This window comes from Oncorhynchus clarkii, chromosome 23 (genome assembly GCF_045791955.1).
Source record: "Oncorhynchus clarkii lewisi isolate Uvic-CL-2024 chromosome 23, UVic_Ocla_1.0, whole genome shotgun sequence".
Taxonomy (NCBI): Eukaryota; Metazoa; Chordata; class Actinopteri; order Salmoniformes; family Salmonidae; genus Oncorhynchus; species Oncorhynchus clarkii.
Window position 1 is genome coordinate 17,175,197 of NC_092169.1, and position 27,834 is coordinate 17,203,030.

General features: G+C 41.5%; 1 pseudogene; it reads left to right on the forward strand.

Annotated features, from left to right (window-relative positions):
* The window catches only part of LOC139381250 (formin-2-like), a 60,084-nt pseudogene that overhangs the window by 26,704 nt on the left and 5,546 nt on the right, over positions 1 to 27,834 (forward strand).

Here is a 27,834-nt window from a genome sequence, read left to right on the forward strand (position 1 = left end):
GTACAGAAATATCTTATACAGTATACATAAGTTTTCAGACCCTTTGCTACAACTTGGAGTCCACCGGTGCTAAATTTAATTAATTGGACATGATTTGGAAAGGCACACACCTGTCTGTATAAGTTCCCACAGTTGACAGTGCATGTCAGAGCAAAAACCAAGCCATGAGGTTGAAGGAATTGTCCGTAGAGCTCCGAGATAGGATTGTGTCGAAGCACAGATCGGGGGAAGGGTACCAAAACATTTCTGCAGCATTGAAGGTCCCCAAGAACACAGGGGCCACCATAATTCTTAAATGGAAGAAGTTTGGAACCACCAAGGGCCTTGGTCAGGGAGGTGACCAAGAACCCGGTGGTCACTCTGACAGAGCTCCAGAGTTCCTCTGTGAAGATGGGAGAACATTCGAGAAGGACAACCATCTCTGCAGCACGCCACCAATTAGGCCTTTATGTTAGAGTGGCCAGGTTGAAGCCACTCCTCAGTAAAAGGCACATGACAGCCCGCTTGAAGTTTGAAAAAAGGCACCTAAAGGACTCTCAGACCTTGAGAAACAAGATTCTCTGGTCTAATGAAACCAAGATTGAACTCTTTGGCCTGAATACCAAGCGTCATATCTGGAGGAAACCTGGCACCATCCCTATGGTGAAGCATGGTGGTGGCAGCATCATGCTGTGGGGATGTTTTTCAGCAGCAGGGACTGGGAGACTAGTCAAGATTGAGGGAAAGATGAACGGAACAAAGTACAGAGAGATCCTTGAGGAAAAACCTGCTCCAGAGTGCTCAGGACCTCAGAATGGGGCGAAGGTTCACCTTCCAACAGAACAACGACCCTAAGCGCACAGCCAAGACAACGCAGGAGTGGCTTCCGGACAAGTCTTTTCACCCAAAAGTACATTCATCTCTAGGAGACAGAACGCATCTCCTTCCTGATCGGGATGACGGCTGCGTGGTCCCATGGTGTTTGTACTTGCTTACTATTGTTTGTACAGATGAACGTGCTACCTTCAGTCTTTTGGAAATTTGGATGAACCAGACTTGTGGAGGTCTACAATTTTGATTCTGAGGTCTTGGCTGATTTATTTTGATTTTCCCATGATGTCAAGCAAAGAGGCACTGAGTTTGAAGGTAGGCCTTGAAATACATCCACAGGTACACTTCCAATTGACTCAAATGATGTCAATTAGCCTATCAGAAGATTCTAAAGCCATGACATAATTTTCTGGAATTTTCCAAGCTGTTTAAAGGCACAGTCAACTTAGTGTATGTAAACTTCTGACCCACTGGAATTGTGATACTGTGAATTATAAGTGAAATAATCTGTCTGTAAACAATTGTTGTAAAAATGACTTGTGTTATGCACAAAGTAGATATCCTAACCGACTTGCCAAAACTAGTTTGTTTACAAGAAATTTGTGGAGTGGTTGAAAAACTAATTTTAATGACCCCAAACTAAGTGTATGTAAATTTCCGACTTCAACTGTAGTCGCAAGTCAGCCAATATTTATCCCCATAATGCAACACACTTTGAAAGGTGATGACCAATAATGGTCATCGACTTCACCATTTGTTTGGTGGTACTTTTTACCCCCAATTTAGTGATATCCAATTGGTAGTTACAGTCTTGTCTCTTCGCTGCAACTACCGAAAACATACCCTACCAAGCCGCACTGCTTCTTGACACACTTCTCGCTTAACCCAGAAGCCATCCGCACCAATGTGTCAGATGAAACACTGTACAACTGTCGACAGGAGTCAGCGTGCATGCGCCCGCCCCGCCACAGGAGTCCCTAGTCCGCCCCGCCCAGCGTCGTCCCCTAACCCGGACGATGCTGGGCCAATTGTGCGCAGCCTCGAGGGTCTCCAGCTCGCAGCCGGCTGCGGCACAGTGGGAGGCACTATTTGTCAAAAAATCAGTAGGGAGTTTTTGGTTGACCCATGCGAACGTGACCAAATACGTCTAAACAGGAACCGATTCTAAAGCTACAGGCAGAATGAAATGAAAGTGAAAAAAAAACATTCAATCCCCACTTGGTCTGCTTATCTCACGTAGACAGATTTTGGGGTGAGGTAAATCCTCTCGCTTTGCCTCTTCCTTTCTGAATTAGCACACAGTCACACAGAGTATCTACGCATGTGCACTGGTGCGTTTCATGCTGCTACAACTTGGTAGCTACAGACCAAAACAGCAGAGAAGTTTAGCCTTGAAGTTCAAAGTTGTTGAGGAAATTGACCCACTACTACTGTATATTTTGTGCATCTGGGTAGCAATTAAGTACATTACTGTCATTGTTTTCAAATTTTTAAAAAATCATTTTTTTTTTTTTTTTAATTGCTTCTTAGCAAAGTGACATTTCTGAAGCTAGAATTTTGCTAAGACTGTCTGGGAGTGGTCTGAGTGGGGTGTGGAAAACAGAAAACTATGTGTTATTTGCAGAGATGTTTGGAACTCTCTTTTTATTATTGGTCTCTTAACTGATTTATCGCCTGGTGATGTCTCCTGGCAGGCCAAAACTCCATTCCACCAAAACAGGTTGAAATTCCAGCTTCTACATTTTTGATTTACCTAGGCAGGTCAGTAAAGAACAAATTCTTATGTTAATTGACGGCCTACCCTGGCCAAACCCAGACGATGCTGGACCAATTGTGCACCGCCCTATGGGACTCCCAATCACGGCCGGATGTGATACAGCCTGGATTTGAACCAGGGACTGTGATGACAACTCTTGCACTGAGATGCAATGCCTTAGACTGCTGCGCTACACGGGAACGCTCTTTTAAGTGTGTAAATATAGAAAAAACACCGAAAAATCACATTTTTGACAGCACTGGGGCTTTAAACCTAACCTATGACCTAACCCATCACCTTATGCATTGCCCCCCCACAGTGGCAAGAAGGTACATCGCAAAAACTACACATCATAAATGACTCCAAGCCTTCCACACACAGGCTACATTCTGTCCCTAACACTAAAACTGAAACGAAATAGAAATCTAAAACAAAATAGATTTTTTTTAATAAGAATTTCATTAAAATAACAACTAGTAAATCAGATCTGAAAATGAACTGAAACTAAACTTAATTAAAAATAATCATCATCTTAAAATGAATAAAAATAAAAGCTAATATTCAAGCATAAAACTTTAATTTTGATGTGTTACCCTCAAATGAGAGACCTCATTATTGGGTTATCACTAGACTTTGAAGTATAAATGATGTATGATTATCTTTGTCTCTGTGTTTCCATCTTTCATTTAGTTTACTATATTCTCCTTAATCCTGCTCTCGCTCTTTCTTTCTCTAATCTATTGTCACTCTGCTCCTTAGTCTAAAAGACCTTGTTAAAGCGGAACTACTCCAGACTTTAATGAGAATGGATTCTCCTCCTGTTATAGTCCTCTGATTGCCTCGCCATTCATCCCTCATCCGTGTGTCTAAACACTGCTTACAGGATCTACACTGGGGACGGTCTGTCTATCGTATAAGTCCTCTCTATAGGCTTATCTCAATGGGAGAATGTGTTGAAATAAATTTAGAGGATGAAAAATGCTTTCAGTGTAAACTTAAATGACCAAAATCAAATAGAAATTATGTAGAAAACATAATGAACCTATATATATTTTTTTACAATAGCCTATAATCTTTTGTTGCGTTACAAAGTGGCTTTGAAATAAATTCAACAGACTCACTCTGTTGGAAATAATAGGGGTTGACATGACTACCCCTTGCTCTGTACCCATACATACAACATCTGTAAGATACTTCAGTCAAGTATTGAATTTCAAGCACAGAATCAACTACAAAAACCAGGGAGTTTTTCAAAATATTTTCCAAAACATGCATATGTATGCAACAAGGCACTAAACTAATTCTTCACAAAATGAATAAACTTTTTGGCCTAAATGCAAATCCTTACATTAGGGACAAATCCAACACATCTTATTCTCTTACCTAATTTAAATAATTACTGCATTGTAACCGTCATCACTGAAGACTCGCTAGTCTATACTGGTGCCAAAATCTCTGCTGCAGTGTGTGCAAACCTGGTCAAGAACTACAAGAAACGTATGATCTCTGTAATTGCAAACAAAGGTTTCTGTACCAAATATTAAGCTCTGCTTTTCTGATGTATCAAATACTTATGTCATGCAATAAAATGCAAATGAATTACTTAAAAATCATACAATGTTATTTTCTGGATTTTTGTTTTAGATTATGTCTCTCACAGTTGAAGTGATAAAAATTACAGACCTTTACATGCTTTGTAAGTAGGGAAACCTGCAATATCGGCAGTGTATCAAATACTTGTTCTCCCCACTGTAGATCAAAACAGCGTGAAAAGCCGTTATGCGTACATGGTCTCACTGTGCTCAATTCCAGTGCATAACTCAACAGCTCAGATTAAACAAGGTAGACTCACAGGGTCTGATCGTCTTTAAACTTTCTAAGTATTGTACTTACAGGTGTACCTTGACAGAACTCATATTTATATTTTAGTTTAGGACTTCCAGTGTTACAGGGGATTGCTGAAAACTTTGAGACTCAGAGCCAATAGTACCTGCGGTGTGAGAAAGTAGTCTGTACTGCAGTGTGTGAGACAGTGACGTGTGGTAGATAACAACATAGCCAAGATAAACAAATGATAGCCTTCGATGGCTGCATATTTCATATCATCCGACAAAATGACACACTCAACTCAGTTCACCTCAGCTCAGTCATAGACCGTAGCATCGACAGTTACAACCAATAGGTGGCACTAAAAGAACTATATATGTCAACATTTCATCCGAATAGTTTGCAACACAAACTCCGTAGCCTTTCACAATGGATTTACAATTCTTCCAATTCACCGCACAAACATTCACACACACAATAATATTATTATGTTAAATATTATTACGCGCACATATATAATAAATAATGTTCTAACGAAAGGTCCATATCAACAATCAAAATGATTGAAAATGCAGGTCAAAACATAAAGAAAGTGTCTAATCAAAACTAAATTCTATCTTCATAAATCAAATGCGTCAAAGGGATGTTGTCTATTCTCATGTTCATTGAACCCGCAAATTGCAAAGTTAAATGCATTTAGGCCTACCTATCCTTGTAAATTAAGTCCATTCATCGTCCTTCACGGTGAACCTCTCTGTGATCCAAACGATCATAGAAAGTGTCAAACTCTTGTCTCCGGGCATCCACAACTTTCATTAGGTCACTGATACTGTATGTGCACAGCAGAACCCCATTCCATTATTTTATTCTGCATAACACGAAAGAGTGCATCAGTTTATCTGAAAATCTCCCAATAGACCATCAGCCGGAAGACGGTTGATGCCTTTGACAGCCAGATATCATATCCAGAGGCCATCAAGCAGTGTGTCATCCAGAATAATACCAAGTTTGCCTTGAAAATCAAACTTGGAAAATGATTTGGGGTGCAGTATAGTGTCTATTTGTCAGGTTGTTATTTCTAGCTAGCTAGATATGTTCAGTTCAAGGTATGCGATTACCAAACGATGTAGACACGCCTAAATGTGCAGAGCTTACCCCAGGCTTACCTACACAACATGTTTAGGCAATTTGTGTGCGCAAAATATGAAATTGGCTCAATGCAACAAATGAAGCTAGGCAAAGCAGCGAGGCCCATGCTGACCCTGTTCATCAACAGTGTCTGGAGTCAGTAACAGGCGTCAACGATTTGAATGGATGGGAATGAAGGCATGCATACTCTGACACCAGTCCTGAGGTTTTGTATGCAGTTTTAGCAAATAGATTTGGAGAATAAAAAACACCAGTATCATTGAGGAAAAAACATTAGATAACAACAAAGATTGACCATTCTTTATATAATTGTGGCTTTTCAAAATAGTTTTTTTTAAATAACGTTTTATTATCACTGGTTTCGCCAGCTCATCAGAGGGTCAGCAAGAACGGCCCTGGTACAAACAACCTTAAACCAAATGTACTTCAGATATGGGTATTTGTTTTTGTACTGTAGATTATTCATGTGTTGAAGTCACTGTGTTTACAGCAACAGGCCAACGTCTGTTTCTCATATTCGTCATGGAGAAAATCCAGGATCAATTTCTCCACACATTTTAATATCAGTATTTAGTAGGGAAATGGGACTGGAATCAGTTCAGATATCTTGACATGAGTTATCTTTCAGTCCAGCATGAATGATAACTCAGAGGGCTAAAGGTATGAGTTTATGGCAGATCTGCCAAGGTTGAAATACATTAAGTTGTTTTACTTGTCATGACTGGTTAAGAGTTCTTCGTGAGATGGGACCAAAATAATTTGTCCAATAGGAACTTGGTATAGCTTATCTTTAAACGTATATTCTTTCCCTTCCTTTACAGCCATTCTGAACATGGACAACACTGTAGTGGACCTTGAGACCTTGCAATCGCTGTATAGCAAGGTAAGTTGTTTGTAATGTATTCATGATTATATACTATGCTTTTTTGTTGTAAGTGTTTAATGACAAGAACTTTCACTGAGTGAAAATAGTTTTTGGCAGTGTTTATGACATGTGGAATATGGAAGATCAATCAATGGACAAGGAAACATGTCTACATTACCACAAGTCAGGTAAGATACATCAATTACATGTATGCACAATAATATGAAATCAAATTGTATTAGTCACATGCGCCGGATACAACAGGTGTAGACCTTACAGTGAAATGCTTACATACGAGCCCCCTAACCAACAATGCAGTTTAAAAAAAATATGGATAAAAATAAGAAATAAAAGTGACAAGTAATTAAAGAGCAGCGGTAAAACAACAATAGCAAGACGATATACAGGGGGTGCCGGGAAAGAGTCAATGTGTGGGGGCACCGGTTAGTTGAGGTAATATGTACATGAAGGTAGAGTTATTGAAGTGACTATGCATAGATATTAACAACAGAGAGTAGCAGCGGTGTAAAAGAGGGGGAGAGGGGTGGGGAGGCAATGCAAATAGTCTGGGTAGCCATTTGATTAGGTGTTCAGCGGTCTTATGGCTTTGGGTAGAAGGTGTTTAGAAGCCTCTAGGACCTAGACTTGGCACTCCAGTGCCGCTTGCCGTGCGGTAGCAGAGAGAACAGTCTATGACTAGGGTGGCTTGTGTCTTTGACAATGTTTAGGGCCTTCCTCTGACACCGCCTGGTATAGAGGTCCTGGATGGCAGGAAGCTTGGCCCCAGTGATGTACTGGGCCGTTCGCACTACCCTCTGTAGTGCCTTGCGGTCGGAGGCCGAGCAGTTGTCATACCAGGCAGTGATGCAACCATGCTCTCGATGATGCAGCTATAGAATCTTTTGAGGATCTGAGGACCCATGCCAAATATCAACTAGATTTGTTAAAATGTTTGCTCATGATTCATTATTTTAAGTTTCATGCCATATAAAGTGGGGTCTGAAATTATTGACACCATTTTTGACCCCATTTTTATTTAAAAAAATAATATAATATGTTTCTACACACTTCTACATTAATGTGGATGCTACAATGATTACTGATAGTATTGAATGAATAGTGAATAATGATGAGTGAGAAAATTACAGACACACAAATATCATACCCCCCCCCCCCCAAAAATGCTAACCTCCCCTTTTATTGTAGTGGTGAGAGGTTAGCATGTCTTGGGGGTATGATATTTGTTCCTCTGTAACTTTGTCACTCATCATTATTCTCGATTAATTGAGGACTATTACTGAGTACCGCTCTCCATATTTTCAAGCAAAGTGGTGGCGGCATCATGTTATGGGTATACTTGTAATCGTTAAAGAATGGGGAGTTTTTCAGGATAAAATATAAATGGAATGGAGCTAAGCACAGGCAAAATCCTAGAGGAAAACCTGTTTCAGTCGGCTTTCCACCAGACATTGGGAGATTAATTCACCTGTAAGCAGGACAATAACCTAAAACACAAGGCTAAATCTACACTGAATTTGCTTACCAAGAAGACATTGAATGTTCCTGAACGGCTGAAAACAACCAATTTGACAGAGCTTGAAGAATTTGAAAAGAATAATGGGCAAATGTTGCACAATCCAAGTGTGGAATGCTCTTAGAGATTTGCCAAGAAAGACTCACAGCTGTAATCACTGCCAAATGTGATTCTAACGTGTTCATTCAGGGGTTAAATACTTATCTAATCAAGATATATAGTGTTTTATTTTCATGTATGTTTTACAAATGTTCAACCTTTTCCTCCGCTTTGACATTACAGAGTATTTTGTGTCGATCGTTGACAATCAATTTTAATCCAATTTTGTAACACAACAAAATGTGGAAAAAGTCTATGGGTGTGAACTTTCTGAAGGCACTGTAGGTATCCGTCTTTCGACGCCATACAAGAGCTATATGCTATATGTTCATCTCACCTGGCCATAGCAACGCTTCCAATCCAAGTGCCATTTAGCAAACTCCAGACATATACATTTGTTGGTTGCTCTCAATAAAGGCTTTCTTCCTGGCAACCCTTCCCTTAAAGCCTATTGGCATGGGGGTGGCGTCTATTTGTAGATTTGGTGAACCGAATATGCCACCAGGTTATGTAATTCTCCAACTTTGGCCGTTTAATTTTTCTTTGCCTCCCTAACATCTTCCTCACTCTGTGTTGGGACAATATACGCATGTGACCAGTACCAGGCAAATTAACCACTGTTCCAGTGGTTTTAAACTTCTTAGTTGTTGCAATAATAGTGGTAAGTGGTATATAGTAATTTCATAGTTGTTGTTTTTTACCCATTGCCTGATTTATGAAGTTCAACAACCATGTGTCTCTCTTCGTGCTTTGCCTTTTCCCATGGTGATGGATGACAAAGGGATTTTAAATGCATGTCACCTCATGAAACAGGAATCCGTGGAAGGCCACAATGCAGTTCCTTAAGATTGCCAACGTGAGTAAGACATTTAAGCGTGTTAACCCTCGCAAGGCTGCCAGCCAGATGGATTCCCAAGCTGCGTCCTTAGAGCATGTGCAGACCAGCTGGCTGGAGTGTTTATTGACATACTCAATCTCTCCCTATCCCAGTCTGTCCCCACTTGCTTCAAGATGTCCAACATTGTTCCTGTACCCAAGAAAGCTAAGGTAACTGAACTAAATTACTATCACTCTGTAGCACTCACTTCTGTCATCATGAAGTGCTTTGAGAGAATAGTTAAGGATGATATCACCTCCACCTTACCCAACACCCTTGACCAACTACAATTTGCATACTGCCCCAACGGATCCACGGATGACGCAATCGCAATTGCACTGCACACTGCCCTATCCCTATGTAAGAATGCTGTTCATCGACTACAGCTCAGCTCAACCCCACCCTGTGCAACTGGATCATGGACTTCTTGAAGGGCCGACCCCAGTCGGTAAAGGTAGGCAACACATCTCCGCTATGCTTATCCTCAACGCGGGGGCCTCTCAAGGGAGCATTCTCAGCCCCTATCTGTTAACCCATGACTGTGTGGCCACGAACAACTCCAACTCAATCACCAAGTTTGCAGACGACACATCAGTGGTAGGCCTGATAACCAACAACGTTGAGAAAGCCTACAGGGAGTAGGGGGAGCCCTGGCGGAGTGGTGCCAGGAAAATAACCTCTACCTCAACGTAAAAAAAAAGAAGGAGCTGATCGTGGATTTCCGGAGAAAACAGAGAGAGCAAGCCCCCATTCACATCAACAGGACCTCAGTGAACAGGGTGAAAAGCTTCAAGTTCCTCGGCGTGCACATCACTGACAACCTGAAATGGTCCACCCACCCAGACAGTGTGGTAAAAAAAAGGGGCAACAGTGCCTCTTCAACCTCAGGAGGCTGAAGAAATTTGGCTTGGCCTTTAAGACCCTCATGAACTTCTATAGATGCACCATTGAGAGCATCCTGTCTGGCTATTTCACTGCCTGGTAAGGCAATTGCACCATTCGCAACTGCAGGGCTCTCCAGAGGGTGGTGCGGTCAGCCCAATGCATCACCGGGAGCACACTGCCTGCCCTCCAGGACATCTACAGCACCCGGCATCACAGGAAAGCCAAGAAGATCATTAAGGACCTCAGCCACCCGAGCCGCAGCCTGTTCACCCTGCTACCATCTAGAAGGTGGAGGCAGTACAAGTGCATGTTACTAATTATCTGATGTGCAAAGACTAATACTGGTACAGTTAACATTTTGAGTTCCACAACAATCTTGTTTTAATGTGTTATGTATATGCATGTGTTGGGCGATTCATTGTTCTTCAAATAGGCTAGTTGTCCTTTTCCTTAAAAAGACAAATATACAGCTTTAATTTGAAGGAGTAAATTGATTGTAAGGAGCAAAACATTTACTGGGAACGAGCCTAGTCAAGTCAACACCACACAGAGGCCTCCAATTCTTTTCAAAACAGCTTTATTCGGCTGTTGCTGTGTCTTTTTGTAAACTAAAATATGATATTATGTACTGTATGTCCAAAAATGAAAAACAAAACAAAGCATTATCATTGTACATTTTACTATAGCCAATGCACAACCTATTCATATCCCTGCTTTATTAGGCTACATTCTTTTCAATTATTTTCTTTTTACAGCTTTATTCGCCTTTTGATGTGTCTTTTGGCAAACACATCCATTAAAATCATCAACAGTTATGGCCCAAGCCCTTCTTGACTCTTAACACCCCCGAATTGCTCAATCTCTTGTCACTCACTGTATTTCTCAAGTCTTGACTTTAGCACAGAAAAACTGCACTCGCATGCTGCAGTGCTCACAGGTAATACAAGTGCAATACTGAAAGGTTTAAACATCTTGTGGAACACCTCCCTATATAGCTCAAGGAAGACTGTGAGCTCTATTAAACTGGTTGGTGTTTCCAAGCCACTAGTTTGCTTCCTATCAATATTTCGCTGAAGCTGAGCGAGCTCATATTCTAGATCCTCAGTGCTGCAGTTGTATTGTGAGGCAAATAGAAACACTACATTACATGCTTGTATCCCTTGCATTTTGACACAATTTTGTTCAGAAAATCTTCTCTTCACCTCAGAGAGAAGCACATCAACAATTGGAATGAATGAACCTGCCCGAAATGACTAATTTTCTCTGATGACCTGTCTTTGAACTACTGGAGTAGAAATGTAGTACCCTACAAGCCTAGAGCTTGGTGTGACATGACGCCCTGGAGGGCCTGTAGGTGCAACACCGATGTTGCATTGCTCGGCAAGGGTCACAGTATCAGTCGTGCCCATATTGAGTTGTGGGGGACTGTCAAATATCTGACAGATGTTTTATATCACCAAAAACATTGGTGAATGTTACAAGGAGGCCAACAAACTGTAGATATATTTGGGCTAATAGACCTCTTGCCTCTACAGCTCTGTCACCAATTCTCTTCAGATATTTCTTTCAGTAGATGTATGATGGCTGGCAGTCTGTCCCTCACTGTCTTGCAAGCATTGTACCTACATGCCCACCGTGTCTCCATCAGCCTCTCTCTGGGCTCGCTGAAACATCTCCCTTTGCACCTTTGGTGCACATATGACCATGACACAACGACATCGAGTTTCTGCAAAAGAGAAAATAAACAATAGGCTCCAGGGATGCATTTCACACTGTCAACTAATACTACATTTAAGCAATGTGCATTGCAGTGAACATAAAAAGCTAATTGGGCCTTTGATTTCATGTGTGCTTGCACACCTGTGTTCTTTCCACTCATGACAAATTCACCATGATATGCTTGCCCTACTAGGTGGTTTCTGTAGTCAAGGCTTCTGCAGTATTTGTACAATGTTCTGTGCTGCAGCATCCAGGCGCTCTGCTGCTTCAAAGGTGAGGAAACTTTGAAATATTGACCCATTGTAATAGTATTGAATTACAAAGGACATCTGTTCCTTCTTGCTAATGTCTTTGGTCTCGTCGACCATAACGCTGAAAGCCTCACTTTGTGCAACTTCACAAATGATTGAGGTGTGGATCATTTCAGCCAGGCAATCAACTATTTTGTTTTGTGTACTATGCCCAAGGTATGTTGCATTTCTTTGACTTGTTATTTTCTTTAGAATGTGTGATCATGCTTGGCTAGCAGTTCCATAATTAAGAGGAAATGTCCTTTATTCTGACCTTCCGTTTCTTCATGTGCTCTCTGTGCAATGTTTTGTGTAGCTGTGAGGAGCAGGGTTTCTCCAACAGTTTTAATGTACACTCTATTTTCCCTCACAAATGTATTATATTCTGTATTTAAGGAGGCTGAGAGAGAGCATTTGCTTGCAGTTGACTTTTCATATTATGCCCATGCTAACATAGCATTATTATGTGATTCTGATTTTGCATGGCTTACAAATCCTCCATCTTTGTAAGTTGCTTTTTTCCAATTTTTTAAACCCCTCTTCAGGTGTAAACACTGAATCACCTGAGGAGGTTGAGAATGAAGTGCCGGCAGGCATATCAGTAGGCAGAGTCTTTACTCTGAGACTGAGAGTATTCCAGCCATTTATGCGTACTGTACCACTCTTTCATGAAGCCCCTTCTTCTATCTCCCTGAAGGCGGGACCCCTCTGCTCTTGACTGGGATATATCTAGGATGAACAAGAGGCAAAATCAGTTATTCTGATTTTAAAATAATAAAAGCAATAATAATAATAACATGAGTAGCTAGCCCCTCTCCATAGTAATTACCCATTACATTTGTAATATCAGCCTATAGACAATTCTATTCAGACTATTCAAACTCAACTACCAATAAACATGAATCAGAAGGCTTTATGTGATTGTGTCATGACTCATAAATCAATGTAGACACACTATAACCATACATTTATCCAGATAATGTTACTCTCTAGCCATCCATTTCATTATCAGGGTCACTGTCACACCGTCCTAACTTCACCTGCTAGTCCAGGAACGGGTGGAATAGCTCTAGCTGAGTCCTGCCTCGCTTGGTTGTCAACCTCTGTGACTGTTGTTGCTCTCTGTTCCGCACGTTCGTGCCATGCTGCTGTCTGTTGTTCTTCACTGTGCTCTGTCACTGATGCTGCCTGTGCCTGTTCGTCGCTGTCATGTTCTGCCTCTGTTCTGTCACACTCTCTCACTGCCTCTGCCTGTTCATTGGCTTGCTCAATGACGTTATCATCATCTTCGACTGCATCCTCTCTAGCGTCCTCTCCTCTGCTGCTGGTCCCCTGTCGGCTGCGTCTCCACTGTACTACTTTTCTTCTTAAAGAAAGAAGAGATATCCATGGATGTTCTCTTCATTGTCTGACAATTGACATAGCTACAGTGACTAATCATAGCTAGTAAGCTAACGCTATACCAGCTCATAACGTCAGCTAGATGCTCTGGCAGTCCTAAGTTCATCAAGTGGTTTGAAAATCGTTCAAGAAAGCTACGAAAACTTTAACTATAGTTAGCTACCACTCTCTGTGCTGCAGAGTAACCTTAAGACATAAACTAGCTAGCTAGCCAAACCCCCCCCCCCCCCCCCCCCCCCCCATCCTTGTTTAATTAGGCCCGAGATGGCTTCGAGGGCATTATCACTTCTATACAACGGTTTACCAACATATTCAAATTATGATTGACATATATTCACTTTTTTTTTAAATGAACACTCTTGACATTCTCTCAACCAGCTTAACCTGGAATGCTTTTCCAAAAGTCTTGAAGGAATTACCAAATATGCTGAGCACCTTACTGGCTGCTTTTCCTTCCCCCTGCGGTCCAACTCATTCCAAACCATCTCAATTGGGTTGAGGTCAGGTGATTGTGGAGGCCAGGTCATCTGATACAACACTCCATCACTCTCCTTCTTGGTCAAATACTCCTTCCACAGCCTGGAGGTGTGTTGGGTCATTGCAGTAGTGTTTTCTGTGCAGCAATTTGACCATGAAGGCCTGATTCACGTAGTCTCCTCTGAACAGATGATGTTGAGATGTGTCTGTTACTTGAACTCTGTGAAGCATTTATTTGGGCCACAACTTCTGAAACTGGTACCTCTAATGAACTTATCCTCTGCTGAAGAGGTAACTCTGGGTCTTCCTTTCCTGTGCCGGTCCTCATGAGAGCCAGTTTCACCATAGTGCTTGATGATTTTTGTGACTGCAATTGAAGAAACTTTCAAAGTTCCTGATATTTCCGGATTGAATGACCTTTGAATCCCAGAGCTGACAACGTAAAAATCTGTCGTTCTGCCCCTGAGCAAGGCAGTTAACTCACTGTTCCCCGGGCGCCGAAGAGGTGGATGTTGATTATGGCAGCTCCCCGCACCTCTCTGATTCAGAGGGGTTAGGTTAAATGCGGAAGACACATTGAATTGACATGAATCACATTAACATGAAAGCATTCAGTTGTACAATTGACTAGGTATCCCCCTTTCCCTTTCCCTTTCATGTCTTAAAGTAATAATGGACTGTCGTTTCTCTTTGCTTTTGGAGCTGTTCTTCCCATAATATGGACTTTATGGTCTTTTACCAAATGGGGCTATCTTCTGTATACCACCCCTACCTTGTCACAACACAACTGATTGTCTCAAACGCATTAAGATGGAAAGAAATTCCACAAATATATTTTTATCAAGGCACACCTGTTAATTGAAATGCATTCCAGGTGACTACCTCATGAAGCTGGTTGAGAGAATGCCAAGAGTGTGCAAAGCGGTCATCAAGGCAACGGGTGGTTAATTTGAAGAATCTTAAATATAAAATATATTTTGATTTGTTTATCATTTTTGTTATTTGTTATTTCATAATTTCGATGTCTTCACTATTATTCTACAATGTATAAAATAGTAAAAACATAGAAAAACACTGGAATTAGTGGGTGTGTCCAAACTTTTGACTGGTACTGTATACATACATATATTTCAGACTCTGACATTGCTCGATCTGATATTTCTTAATTTCTTTCTTTGTATTTTTGGAAGTTATGTGTATTGTTTTGTTTTGTTCGGTATTACTGCCCTGTTGGAGACAGAAACATAAGCCTTTCGCTGCACCTGCGATTACATCTACAAACTATTTGTACACAACCAATCAAATTTGAATTAATGTAATTGATTCATTAAAAAAAGTTGAATGTTAATGCAGATTGTATTTTGTTTGTTTTTATTTTGAGGAATTTTTAAGGGTGCCAATCACTTTGACATGTATCTTTCATTGAGAAAATAAATATGACTTCTTATTCTCATGGGACCTAGTGGTTAGAGCATTAGGCCAGTAACCAAAAGGTTGCTAGATTAAATCCCCGAGCTGAGAAGGTAAAAATCTGTCTATCTGCCCCTGAACAAGGCAGGTTCCTACAGTAGGCTGTCATTGTAAGTAAGAATTTGTTCTTAACTGACTTGCCTAGTTAAATAAAACATATCTTCAAATTAACCACCCGTTGCCTTGATGACTGCTTTGCACACTCTTGGCAAAAAATATTTTTCTGAGTACAATATAATAATAATTTTTTGGGAGCATACAATAATAGCTCAGTATTTGTATGATTTATTTTATTTTAAAAATTCTTCTCATCTTTATCAAGGGAGCCAATAATTTTAGATCTGACTGTAGTTACAGGAAGCTATGGTTTTATTATATAATGAAATATGTAATAGTCAAGCCCCAGTACTAGCAACTAGTTGAAAATCAGTCAGTAATTTATTTTATTTTATTTGGACTACAAAACAAAAACCACAATTCCCATAAATGAAGTGGTCCTTCCTTGGAACATGTAGGAAGGTGACATTTTAATAACAATCTTTTAATCTTTAGTTATTTACAGTTTAAGGAATTTGTTCTGGTTGTCAGTTCCACAGCGTCTGCTCTGAACATTACTCTGTATCTGGAGTTCATGTTCCATCTGGTCTACTTGAAAGGCCAACTAAAGAAAATGTGCATTAAATACCAAAACAAACATGGAAACCACAAGCCCTACTGGTATGTGTGATGTTTGGCCACAGAGTCAGTCCGAGTGTACAGTATGTCTGCTGGAAGGAGATATACAGTACTATTTCTCGAGTAAACATCTATTTAAGCAATAAGGCATGAGGGTGTGTGGTATATGGCCAATATACCACGGCAAGGGGCTGTTCTTATACACAGCACGGAGTGCCCGGATACAGCCATTAGCTGTGGTATATTGGCCATATACCACAAACCCCCGAGGTGCATTAATGCTATTATAAACTGGTTACCGATGTAATTAGAGCAATAAAAATAAATGTTTTGTCATACACGTGGTATACAGTTTAAAGGAAAAACCTCGGTCTGATATATCACAACTGTCAGCCAATCAGAATTCAGGGCTCGAACCACCCAGTTTATGGGTTGAAAGGTGTTGTCTCCACTCTTATAAGACATGCATCATCATACAAGGGAAGTAGAGACATATTATCTCTTGGATTTGAATGTATCCCTCTCCAATGTTATAATGGGCACTTTTAGTAAGTACAATGAGATAACGGGATAATGTAATAAAGTGTGTTATTATTTAAATGCTTTAGAATAAGACTCCATAGTACACCCTGCTGGTTGTGAAGGTTCCAATAGCTACAGCCAAGCATTGTCATCAAAAGCCCTGCATGACATTAATCCTGTCTCTTTCAGCAGAACATTCAGAGCCCGATGCATTGTTATGTCAATAAAGAGAAGAGCATGAAAAGGGGCATGTTTTTTACATTTCAACCGTGATACAGTTTTAAGACGCTATGACATTCCTGAGAAGCTTTTGGCTGGACAACACAAGAGGCCCGTCCTTTGACTGCTAGAGCCACATTAATAATATTGATCATGTTCAAATTACTGTGACTTGAGACATGGTGTATTTTTTAGGAAATGTGTCACAACGGAGGATCAAAAAGAGTCTTTTAGCTGCTTAACCCATCCTCATCTCTCGCACCCCGCTCCCCACGCCCTTCTCTCTCCTGCCTGAGGCTATGTTATTGAGTTGTGGAGCCAAATTGTTTCTATTTTGTATTGTGAGACTCCATCCTGTCTCCCAGTCTCTAAACCCTAACCACAGTTGGCAGCGTAGCCACCCTGACTTAGGAATGATGGGTTCTAATGGTTACACCCTCACAGTTCTAGAACACACACACAAACACAGAGCCATGGAGGAGTTCACTCCTCACTTCACAGGAAGAAATGGAGTCACCCTGTCTGTGGGCTCGTACAATAAAACCACTTCTGCTCTCACAACACAAACCCACAGGCAGGAAGGGGTCACTGTGAGGTACCCGTCCCCGCAAATATCAGGAGTCGGAACCTTCTGACACGACTCTTAGAAGTTCAGGGAACCACTCCCAACACCACATCACTTTGCACATGATAAGCAACAACATGACAAACCACAACAGTTACACTCATGAAATATACTCATAGGCTGTGACTGCAGAGGTTGAGGGACATTATAACAACACTGTCACTTTGTATGGATAAACACAGAATTGATGACAGTGACATACAGCACCAGTCAAAAGATTGGACACAGCTACTCATTCAAGGGTTTTTCTTTATTTTACTATTTTCTACATTGTAGTATAATAGTGAATACATCATAACTTTGAAATAACACATATGGAATCGTGTAGTAACCAAAAAAGTGTTAAACAAATCAAAATATATTTTATATCTGAGATTCTTCAAAGTAGCCACCCTTTGCCTTGATGACAGCTTTGCACACTCTTGGCTAATGCACGCTCAAGGCTAATGGTGGCTACTTTGAAGAATCAAAAATATAAATTTTTTGTTACTATATGATTCCATATCTGTTATCTCATAGTTTTGATGTCTTCACTATTATTCTACAATGTAGAAAATAGTTTTTTTTTAAATAAGAAAAACTATTGAATGAGTAGGTGTGTCCAAACTTTTGACTGGTACTGTATTTCAGTGGTACAATAATAGCACCTCAGGCTACGTTCTCATAAAAGTCATTCATCAGAAAACAACATTGACTTGAAGTTTAGCGCCATACATGGGAAGTTAAGAAAAAAACTGTTGACCAGAAATGTGGGGACTGCGGTGACATGTGTCTTTCATGTTGTCATAGCCAAAGACAAATGCACCAATTGACAGATCTCACCATCATATCTTCTTGTCCCCAAATTACTGCTCACATTGGTACACCCACACGTTGAAAAGGGATATGTTTTGTGTTAGATGTATTTAAACATGTCGAAAACCAGAACCAGAGCTTGCCCTCGCGGACCCAAGGCTGAGTGTGTTGAATACTAATTTGCTCGGTGTTTGATGCCCATATTTGATGTGCTGCTGCTGAGTTATGCCTGGGCCAGACCCTGGAGTCAACGTCGGCTCCCCTAACCTGCTTCTCAGATGAACCGGAACTCATGAAAGACATACAGAGTTTACATTTCTCTTTGTCGGACGTTTTGTGGTTTTGCCAGCCTGCGCCAGGTCTGTCAACCTCTATTGTCTTTGTCTTTGTGAAATGAGAGGGCATCTCTGGCCTGGTTAATTTTGTATAAAACTGTGGTTTTGTGTCTGGAAAGTGGAAAACATGTTGGAAATCGAAACAATACTGTAGGTTTCACCCTATAGTGTTTATAAAGTATCTACAATGGCTGTATTTGCCTATATTCAGTTCCCCTGAAAGTGAAGGAACAGAGTTTGTGTGCATGTATGGTATATCTCAAGTACAGGGTATATTTTAAGTGCCACTTACTGTTTACCCAATATCACACTCCTTACTTATTTAAGAGAGTCCAGCAAGATGAGATGGAGAAGATTGAGAAGCACATCAAATCATCCAAAGGCAAGAACGACGCAAAGCCATTGGACAAGCCTGAACAGTAAGAGCAAATCTTTCTTCTGTAACAAGTCTGTCCAGTTTCTGTTTCTCGCTCAATTGCTGGTGATAGGAAAGGTCAGGAAAATGGCAATTTCTAAATAGGCCCTGTTTAAGTATTTTAACACTATAATTTTGTTCTTTCACTTTCCTATTTTCTAAGGTTTCTCTTCCAGTTGTCCCAAATCCCCAATTTCTCAGGAAGGGTGTTTGGCATCCTCTTTCAATCAACCTTTGTTGAATGTATCTCCTCCATCATCTGGAAAGTAGAAATCTTCAGAGAGTGTGTACAGTAAGTCTCCTCTTCTCTACATCGAGAGTGTTGAGTACATAAGGAATGAGAGCCATTTTCTCTGCAGATGGCAAATATACAGTATGCCTCATTGATACTAGAGGCACTGAACTGAACTATCTCTCTCTTCTTCTGTTTGTGTTTACACCTCTGTCTCCTCATTCTCTTTCCAATTCTCTTTTTTATTCTCCATATTTTTTCACTCCCTCTTCTCTACCCCTCTCTTATATATTCTGTCCCTCATTTCTCTACATCTTTCTCCTTTCATTTCTCCTTCTCTTCTCTTCCTTCCTTCTCTCCCTCCCCTTCCTCTACCTCCATGTCTTTCCCCATGCTGTCTATCAGACTCTGCAGAGTGATCAGTGTGTGTTGCAGGTGCTAGGTCTCATCTTAGCTTTTGGGAACTTCACGAACGGAAGGAACCGATCGCGTGGGCAGGCTGACGGATTCACTCTGGACATCCTGCCAAAACTCAAGGACATCAAGAGCAGTGTGAGTGTGTTGAGCTCTGACCGTAACTACCCTATTATGGTGCTTAGGCAATTATTTGCCCCCAAATGAGTGAGTGACTGACTGTTTATTAGATTTTAGTGTATGATCAGTGCTGTCATGTAAGAACATAGTGCTCAGTTTTTACGGTATTGGAATCCTAGAGAGATGCCCATAAAGAACATAAGACACGTTACCAGCTCTAAGTTATGACATTCTCCCCAGCAGAGATTTCACTCGTGTTTGATCCATTGCTTTGAGGTGATGAACTTTTAAGTCCTCTTTAGATATGTATATATAGATATAGATATAGATATATAGATATGTTCTACATACCAATCGAAACATTCTGCCCTAAAATGATTAGATGAATGACAAAAAGTAAATTATGGTTTATTTATTTGGATCCTTTTCCCCCCTCTCTCTTTCAGGATAACTGTCAGAGTCTTTTGTCATACATTGTTGCTTACTATCTAAGGAACTTTGAGGAGGTATGTTTTGGTTCCTGTTTATTTGAATCCCTTTCTGATTTACTTAGATATCTATCCAACCACCTTTTCATCTTCTCTCTCGCCCGAGGATAGCGTGGCTTTTCTTATCAAATTATTTATTTTCCTTTTCCTCATTTGCAAAAGAAATGAATGTCTCCTTCCCAGTTCGCCTGGACCTGTAGTACGTTAGCTTCCACAGGATCCAAAGGAGGCCTATTGTAAATAATTAGGTTAGCCAGATGAGATGAACTCAGCCAAAAGTATATTGCCAAAATCAACATACACAACGTGGTTCTGGGCTCCTAATGGCTCCCTAGTAATACTGATGGACATGACGAACGTATGCTTTGATTACAATGGCTCCACTCTAGCTGATGGCCATTACCACCATGCAACATTATCTTACTGGAAATGTTTGGACTACTGATAAGAATGGCAGCGACATCCATCCCAATCTTACCTGAGATGTATGTATCTTTGATGATGATTGCCTTTGACTGTGTGTGTGTGTGTGTGCGTGTGCGTGTGCGTGTGCGTGTGTGTGTGTGTGTGTGCATGCGTGCTCAGGATGCCAGTAGAGAGACCTGTGTCTACCCTCTCCCTGAACCCCAGGACCTCTTCCAGGCCTCTCAAATTAAGTTTGACGGCTTTCAGAGAGACCTACGCAAGCTAAGGAAAGATCTTAATGGTGAGACTGACTACCACAAATATATTCTGGTCCATTTGTAGCTCTATTTATAATCCTTGAGCTATATATGTTGAACGGTAGGTAGTAAACCTGAATCAACGTTGATTATGACAGGTGTCACATCATGTTTATGATACCGTTGTGTAGGATTTATGAAAGTATTACTTATTTTAAATGCATTCCTGTATCTCTATAACGGAAAATTCTTCAAAGTTTGCAGAGACATAGTGATGTTTTGATCACAAAACAGGGTCAACAGATAGCATCTGTTTGTCATACAAACCCCCAAACTAGAACCAGATGGAGATTCCGGAGCAGGCTCCTCCAGAATCTGCTAGGCGCCCTTTTACTGTCCTCACAACACGGAGCTCCAAAAAAAATGAAGGTTCAGGGTGCTTCTTCTACCTGTGCTCCAGCTCATGTCCCTCAGAGTGAGTCAAGGGCCTGGAGAGGCTGCCTTATTTATGCAGCACCCGCATAGGCACATTACAAACCATAAGATCTGAAGGTCCCATGATAAAAGCCATCAGTGTACTGTATGGGTAGCAATAATGTTTGACTGCCATCTAGTTGAACAAGAACAGAATATTTTTTGTAAGTCTGTGTATCCTTTTCATAATACTTCAAACCAAATACTAGGTCACTTCGCATATAATATGAGTCCAGGTAGCACTTATAAACATGTTAGAGGTTTACAGGGAATTACCTCGATCAGACTAGGGTTAGGCTGAAAGTCTTTCAAGTTTTTTCCCAGGGTAACATGAGTCAAATAGTAGGAATTAGGGAACAACAAAAATCCATGATGAAGTGTGGAAATCAGATTAAACATTTAAAGCCAAGTTCACGGTTAAACAAATTCCCTGTGAGACCGATTGAATGACTGAATGGGGAAACACGTACATTCATTACTCAGTTCTAACTCATTAACACATTATAGGGGTCAGGTGGGGGAACATTAATGCTAACGGAGTACAACTTTTTGTATGTGTCGATCAAGAATAGTCACCCAAATCTCCTCTGTTCTCTATCACGTATCTTACCGTTAAACCAATCAAGGCTTGTATTTTGCCAACTATGTTTTTTACTGCACTGCAATCAATCTTGTGAAGCATCTCATTATTTGTAGTGCATGAAGATCGAGTTGACCAGGTCCATTGGGATACTGACTTGCTTGCTCATTCCCAATAGCAGAGGCAGGTTGACATTTACTGTCATGAATCTTGTCCTGGAGGCAGAAATTAGTGATTTCTCCTTAGATAGCAAGCTGCCAAAAAAATAGCTTATTTTAAGGTTAATCATTAGGGTTAGCAGTGTGGTTAGGGTTAAAGTTAGGTTTAAAATCAAATTGTATGGCTTTGCGCCCGTACCAGCCAGTGACCATTCTGCAGAGCTGCCTCCAGAACAAGATTCATGACGAAATACACTAACCTACATGGCAGAGTACCATGATGGCGCACATAAATGCTTCATCACAAACTGTATAGGGTTCACTTTACAGGGACCAGCTGAGTGCTGTAACAGATGTGGGCTTCAATGACAGTTGCCTGGGGGTTAGGTTGAGTAGGCGTCCCATAGCAGTGGGCTGGGATGGCCCTCAGGACAACAGCTAGCTAACTACCTCCACAGAGGCGGCCATGTGGTCAAACAATTAGCTTCGGGAACTCTAACATGCACTTTTTGGATTCATCATGGGCGCTGATGGACCATGACTCTGGAGTGCTCCAAGGGATGCTTAAGGGGTCTGCAGGTTCCAAGGGCATCACTCATTGTTTGGAGAAAAGTAGTAGGGTGAATGGGAATGCATCATGACTGGTTAGCTTAGCCCGTTCCATTATGTTTGGTAGTTAGCTCTAATTACATAAACAGGTAGAATGTAATACTGCAATGTCAAAAATGGTCTTATGATTTACAAGCTCATTCTTTTTTGGACAGAAAAACTCATCAAAACATGTTTTTCTTTCTTCCTCATCCACTCCAGTATGCTCGGCCGAGACAGAGATGGTCAACCAGGTCTCTTCTGGAGAGCACTTGCAACCCTTTAAGGAGAAGATAGAGGAATTTCTGAGTGAAGGTGTCCCAGTTGTGGTTACTTTACAAATGACTCAATCACTGAGGCCATTTGGGGTTGTGGGTGAGGCAAATGGACCATTGATCATTGACAAGGGAAGCCATTTTGGTTTTTCAACTCAGAGTCAAGCTTCAAGATGGGTCATTGATCCCCCTTATCCTTGGTTAGCTAAACTATAGCTGCCCCAAAGACGAAGGCCAATGACTAATGTCTCAGATATCTCCCTGGATTATGTTCAGTGTCAGAATACCTGAAATGAGGAAGCCATCTTGGCACTGTATATAGAATAGAACGTAGAGATGGGCCATTGATCATCATGCTAACCCTTGGTTAGACTGCACTGCATCTGTCCAGCCAAGACTGATGTCTCAGTTGCTCTCCTGGTTAATGTACAGTGTTTGGAAGGAAGATGTGTACAGACCATCATTCAACGCAGTTTCCATGGGGACCTCTGCTTATCCCAGACTGTATTGAATAACTCAAGGCTATTGTTTCAACTTTTTCCATCTGTTATGATAGGTTGCAGCAGCACTTGGTAGTTGAGCCTTTGACCTCTGTCTGAAAGATATTTCAAGAGCAGACCTACATTTTAGTCATTTAGCAGACGCTCTTATCGAGAGTGACTTACATTAGTGAATTCATCATTAGACAACAATGTATCACAATCCTAGAAAGTACATTTTCCCTCAACAAAGTAGTTATCTGCAAAGTCAGTGCTAGTAGGAAAAGACAAGTGAATGTTAGTATTTTTTGTGTGGGGGGTATTTAAGAAACTCTTTAAAGAGCTAGGGATTAAAATATTTTCAGAAGATGGGCAGGGACTTTGCTGTTCGGACATAAGGGGGAATCTTGTTCCACCATTGGGGGCCAGGAAAGAAAAGAGCTTTGACTGGGCTGAGCAGGAGCTGCCATCCCATAGGGGTGGGAGGTCCAAAAGACCAGAGGTGGCAGAACGGAGTGCTCGGGTTGGGGTATAGGGTTTGAACATAGCCTAAAGGTAGGGAAGGGCAGTTCCCCTTGTTCCCCTTGCTTGTAGGCAAGCACCAAGGTATTGAAGATTATGTGAGCTTCGACTGGAAGCCAGTGTAGTGTGCGGAGGAGCAAGGTAGCATAGGAGAACTTGGGAAGGTTGAACACCAGGCGTGCTGTGGCGTACTGGATAAGTTGCAGGGGTTTTGATGGCACAAGCGGGGAGCCCAGCCAACAGAGTTGCAGTAGTCTAGACGGGAGATGACAAGTGCATGGATTAGTACCTGTGGCGCTTCTTGTGTGAGGAAAGGTCATACTCTACGGATGTCAATGCTTTGATGTTTGCAGAGAATGACGTGTTATCCAGGGTCACGCCAAGGTTCTTTGCTCTCTGGGAAGGGGACACCATGGAGTTGTCAGTCATGATTGAGAGGTCTTGGAGCTGGCAGGCCTTCCCCGGGAAAAAGAGCAGCTACATCTTGTCGAGGTTAAGCTTGGGGTGGTGGGCCGACATCCAAGCTGAGACGTCTGCCAGGCAATCAGAGATGTGCGTCGCCAGCTGGGTGTCAGAAGGGGGGGGGGGGGGGGGTAGTTCAGTGTCATCCACATAGCAATGATAGGGGAGACCATGTGAGGATATGACAGAGCCGAGTGACTTGGTGTAAATAATCGACGACTGAAGGACACCAGTAGTGAGAAGCAGTTGGAGCAGACACAGACCCTCTCCACGCCTGCTGGTAGGAATGTGCCGAGCCTGAGCTGCCCATCCCTGAGAGGGTGGAGAGGAGGATCTAATGATTCACAGTGTTGAAGTCAGCAGATAGTTCTCGGAGAATAAAAACAGAGGAGAGAAAGTCAGATTTGGCAGTGTGGAGAGCCTCCGTGATAAGAGGAGAGTGGTCTCATTTGAGTGAGCCACCTTGAAGCCTGACTGGTTAGGGTTAAGAAGATCATTCTGAGAGTGATAACGAGAGAATAGGTAATAGACAGCATGCTCAAGTGTTTTGGAACTAAAACACAGAAGAGATACCGTTTGGTAGTTTTTTACTTTGGAGGGGTCAAGTGTTGGTTTCTTGAGGATGGGAGAGACTCTGGCCATCTTGAAGTCAGAGGATGCAGCAAGTGATGAGTTGATGAGGGAAGTAAGGAATGGTAGGTCTTCAGAGATGGACTAGAGAAGGGAAGAGGGGATGTGGATAAGTCGGTAGGTGGTCGGGCTGCCAGACATCACTAGTCGCAGGATTTTATCTGGAGAGAGAGGGGAGAAAGAGGTCAAAGTGTAGGGTAGTTCTGTTAGAGTGGGACCAGTGGAGTCAGTAGGCTAAGTGAACGAGGAACAGATGTCGTCAACCCTTTTTTCAAATTGGTCAACAAAGTCATCTGCAGAGGGATGAGCAAGGGGCAGGAGGTGGTAGGCGAACAGCTTCTAGTGAGTGGGCAGGGTATACTAAATTAGAAGGGGATGTAACCAAGGGGTGGGGAGCGTCTGTAAAACCTACAGGGAGAGAAGAGAACAGGGATAGGAAAGACACACATACTTGACAAAGCTGCAAAAGAGCCCAATTGGATCATCAGAAGATAACTAGGTGAGATACTCAAGTGAGAGAGTGATGTGGAGCCTTCCTCCTCTTTCCTTCCTCAAACCGCTTGGCAGAAAGTCTTCATTTCAGCGACAACACCACCGCTTGACAAGACCGCCAGCTGCCACTGAATAAACACTCGGAGACTGAAGCACTAACACTAATCGTGTATTGCCCAGCAGAGGTGAAAGATGCAGCTCCCACCACTAATTGCTGGTAGAGTTGAAGAAAACACAGAAAACACCCCCTACAACACAAGACAATTACTGAAATAGGCCTGAAACTAAGTCCACAGAAACTGACACAAATAATGAGCGAACAGACAGTTCAAACAGCAATGATTAAGTAGGCTACTAGGTAGGACAGCACTTAAATTCAGTTGCCCTAGCAAGACAATACCAACAGATACTTATTGAATAAAAAACAGATACTTTCTTCTCTTGTAGGAGCTGATCTCCTTCCAAACTATAGATGATGTACATCCAGGCCAAATGTGAACACATAATGAGGGCTGTTGGCAGAATTGGACCCTGACAAGGTAGATAGTGTTATCTCGAGGCGAAAGATACGAACACCTATTTAGGCGAGGTGCTAGCTAGCGGAGTAGAACACTTGAAAAATGAAAGGAGAGCCACACACTCTAGGAGCTCAGATACAATCATTTAATAACCTAATATCCAACGTTTCAACAGACAAGCTGTCTTCATCAGGGTATAATGACAAACACTGCAGGGTGACTAGTTTACAGTATATAGTGTCAAAGGACACACACAGGTGTTTGTAATCATGGCCTGAGGTGGCCTGATATCATTGGTTAATTCTCCGATAGATAAAAAAAATAACATACCATGAATGGATAGCATACGATCATAGATACAATTTGGCTACAGAGGCCAACAGACATTTACAAACTGCAAAATCACAATAATCACAAGAATGGCTTCAGATCAAAGTCTGCATTGAGGCCGAAGTGAGCAAGGGTCTTCAAATTAAAGATCCAGGCAGCCTCTCATTTTAACAATAAATTGTCAAGGTCACCCCCTCTCCTAGGGAGGGTGACATGTTCGATGCTGATATAACTTAGGTACAAAATCGAGTAGGCCGCAACTGGATAAGTTGATTTTTTTGCACCTAATGATGCTACGATGCTACGAGATTAATACTTTTAATTTATGCTTTGTTTTACCCACATCATTTTTATCACAAGGACAAGTTATTAGATAAATAACTGCCGTAGTGGAGCACGTGATAACACCTTTAATTGGGATCTGAAGGATCTACATTTATAAGTGCCATTGCATTGAGCACATCCATTACACTCATAGTTTCCATCCAGTAGGAGTGTAAATAGACGTTGGGCAGGGATCAGAGTTTATCAATTGATCTCTGAGATTTCTGTCCCGTGAGAATATGACCAAGGAAGGGTCCCAATTAGAATGTGCCACTGTTTGTGAACGATTCCTTTAATTTGTTCAGAGCACTTTGAATAGCGAGTAGTTAGAACACAAGAATGCTTCTTTTTGCGAGACTGTCCTTGAAAAAGATAATGTCTCGGTTTGCTTTGAATTTTCTCAATGGCAGTATTAATCTGACAATTGTTGTACCCCTCTCTTATACCCCGATGAAGACAGCTTGTCTGTTGGATATTAGGTTATTAAATTATTGCATCTGAGCTCCTAGAATGTGCGGCTCTCCTTTAACTTTTCAAGGTTGATAGTGTAACCATAATGGCAACCTGGTTTATCTTTGTTTTCCTCCTCCTGTTCATTCTTCACCTCTTTCACTCCCTCTGCTCTTACTATTCCCTATCCGGTCCTTGACCTCTACCCCAGTTTCACCTCTTTTTTTATCCTCTTTCCTCAGCACTATCTGTCTCTCTCTATCTACCTTCTGAAGAAGCCCCTCTCTCGCCGTCACTTGTTTACTCTCTGTTCATCTCCATTCCTCCCTCTATCATATCAGGACATCAAATAAACACTTGGAGGGAGCTGTTTACCCTGAGAGCAGTTAAAACAGAGATTATGAATTAGCAGTGGAACGAGGGTTGATGATGAATCCACCTTCCCTCTGCGATCGGCCATGTTTGTTTTCATTTGACCACAGTGTGTTTGTTATCACCTTCCCACAAAGACCCATTCAACAACCTCCCGTGAAAGAGTACCTTTCGCCCCTGCATATCAGACCCTTTAACTAACTTACCTCTGAAGTAAAGCCTCCAAAACTCTAAAATAATGGAACTATTCTCATCATAACAGACAAAGTATTGTGTAAAGCCAAGATTAAAATGTTTATTGATGAATGTTTCACAACTCTTAAGTGTAAGGTTTGGTTGTCATGTCTATTAAAACATGTGGGATGTCTTTCTAGGCAGTTTTACATAGGCTTTGCGGCAGGCTATTTCTAGCTAACTGTTTCCATTCTTGTTGTAAGACTGAGCTCACTGACCCTTTCTCAAGTGCTTTTGTATTCAAATGAGAGTTGGTAATTTGTAACACATGTTCTTCCACTATGT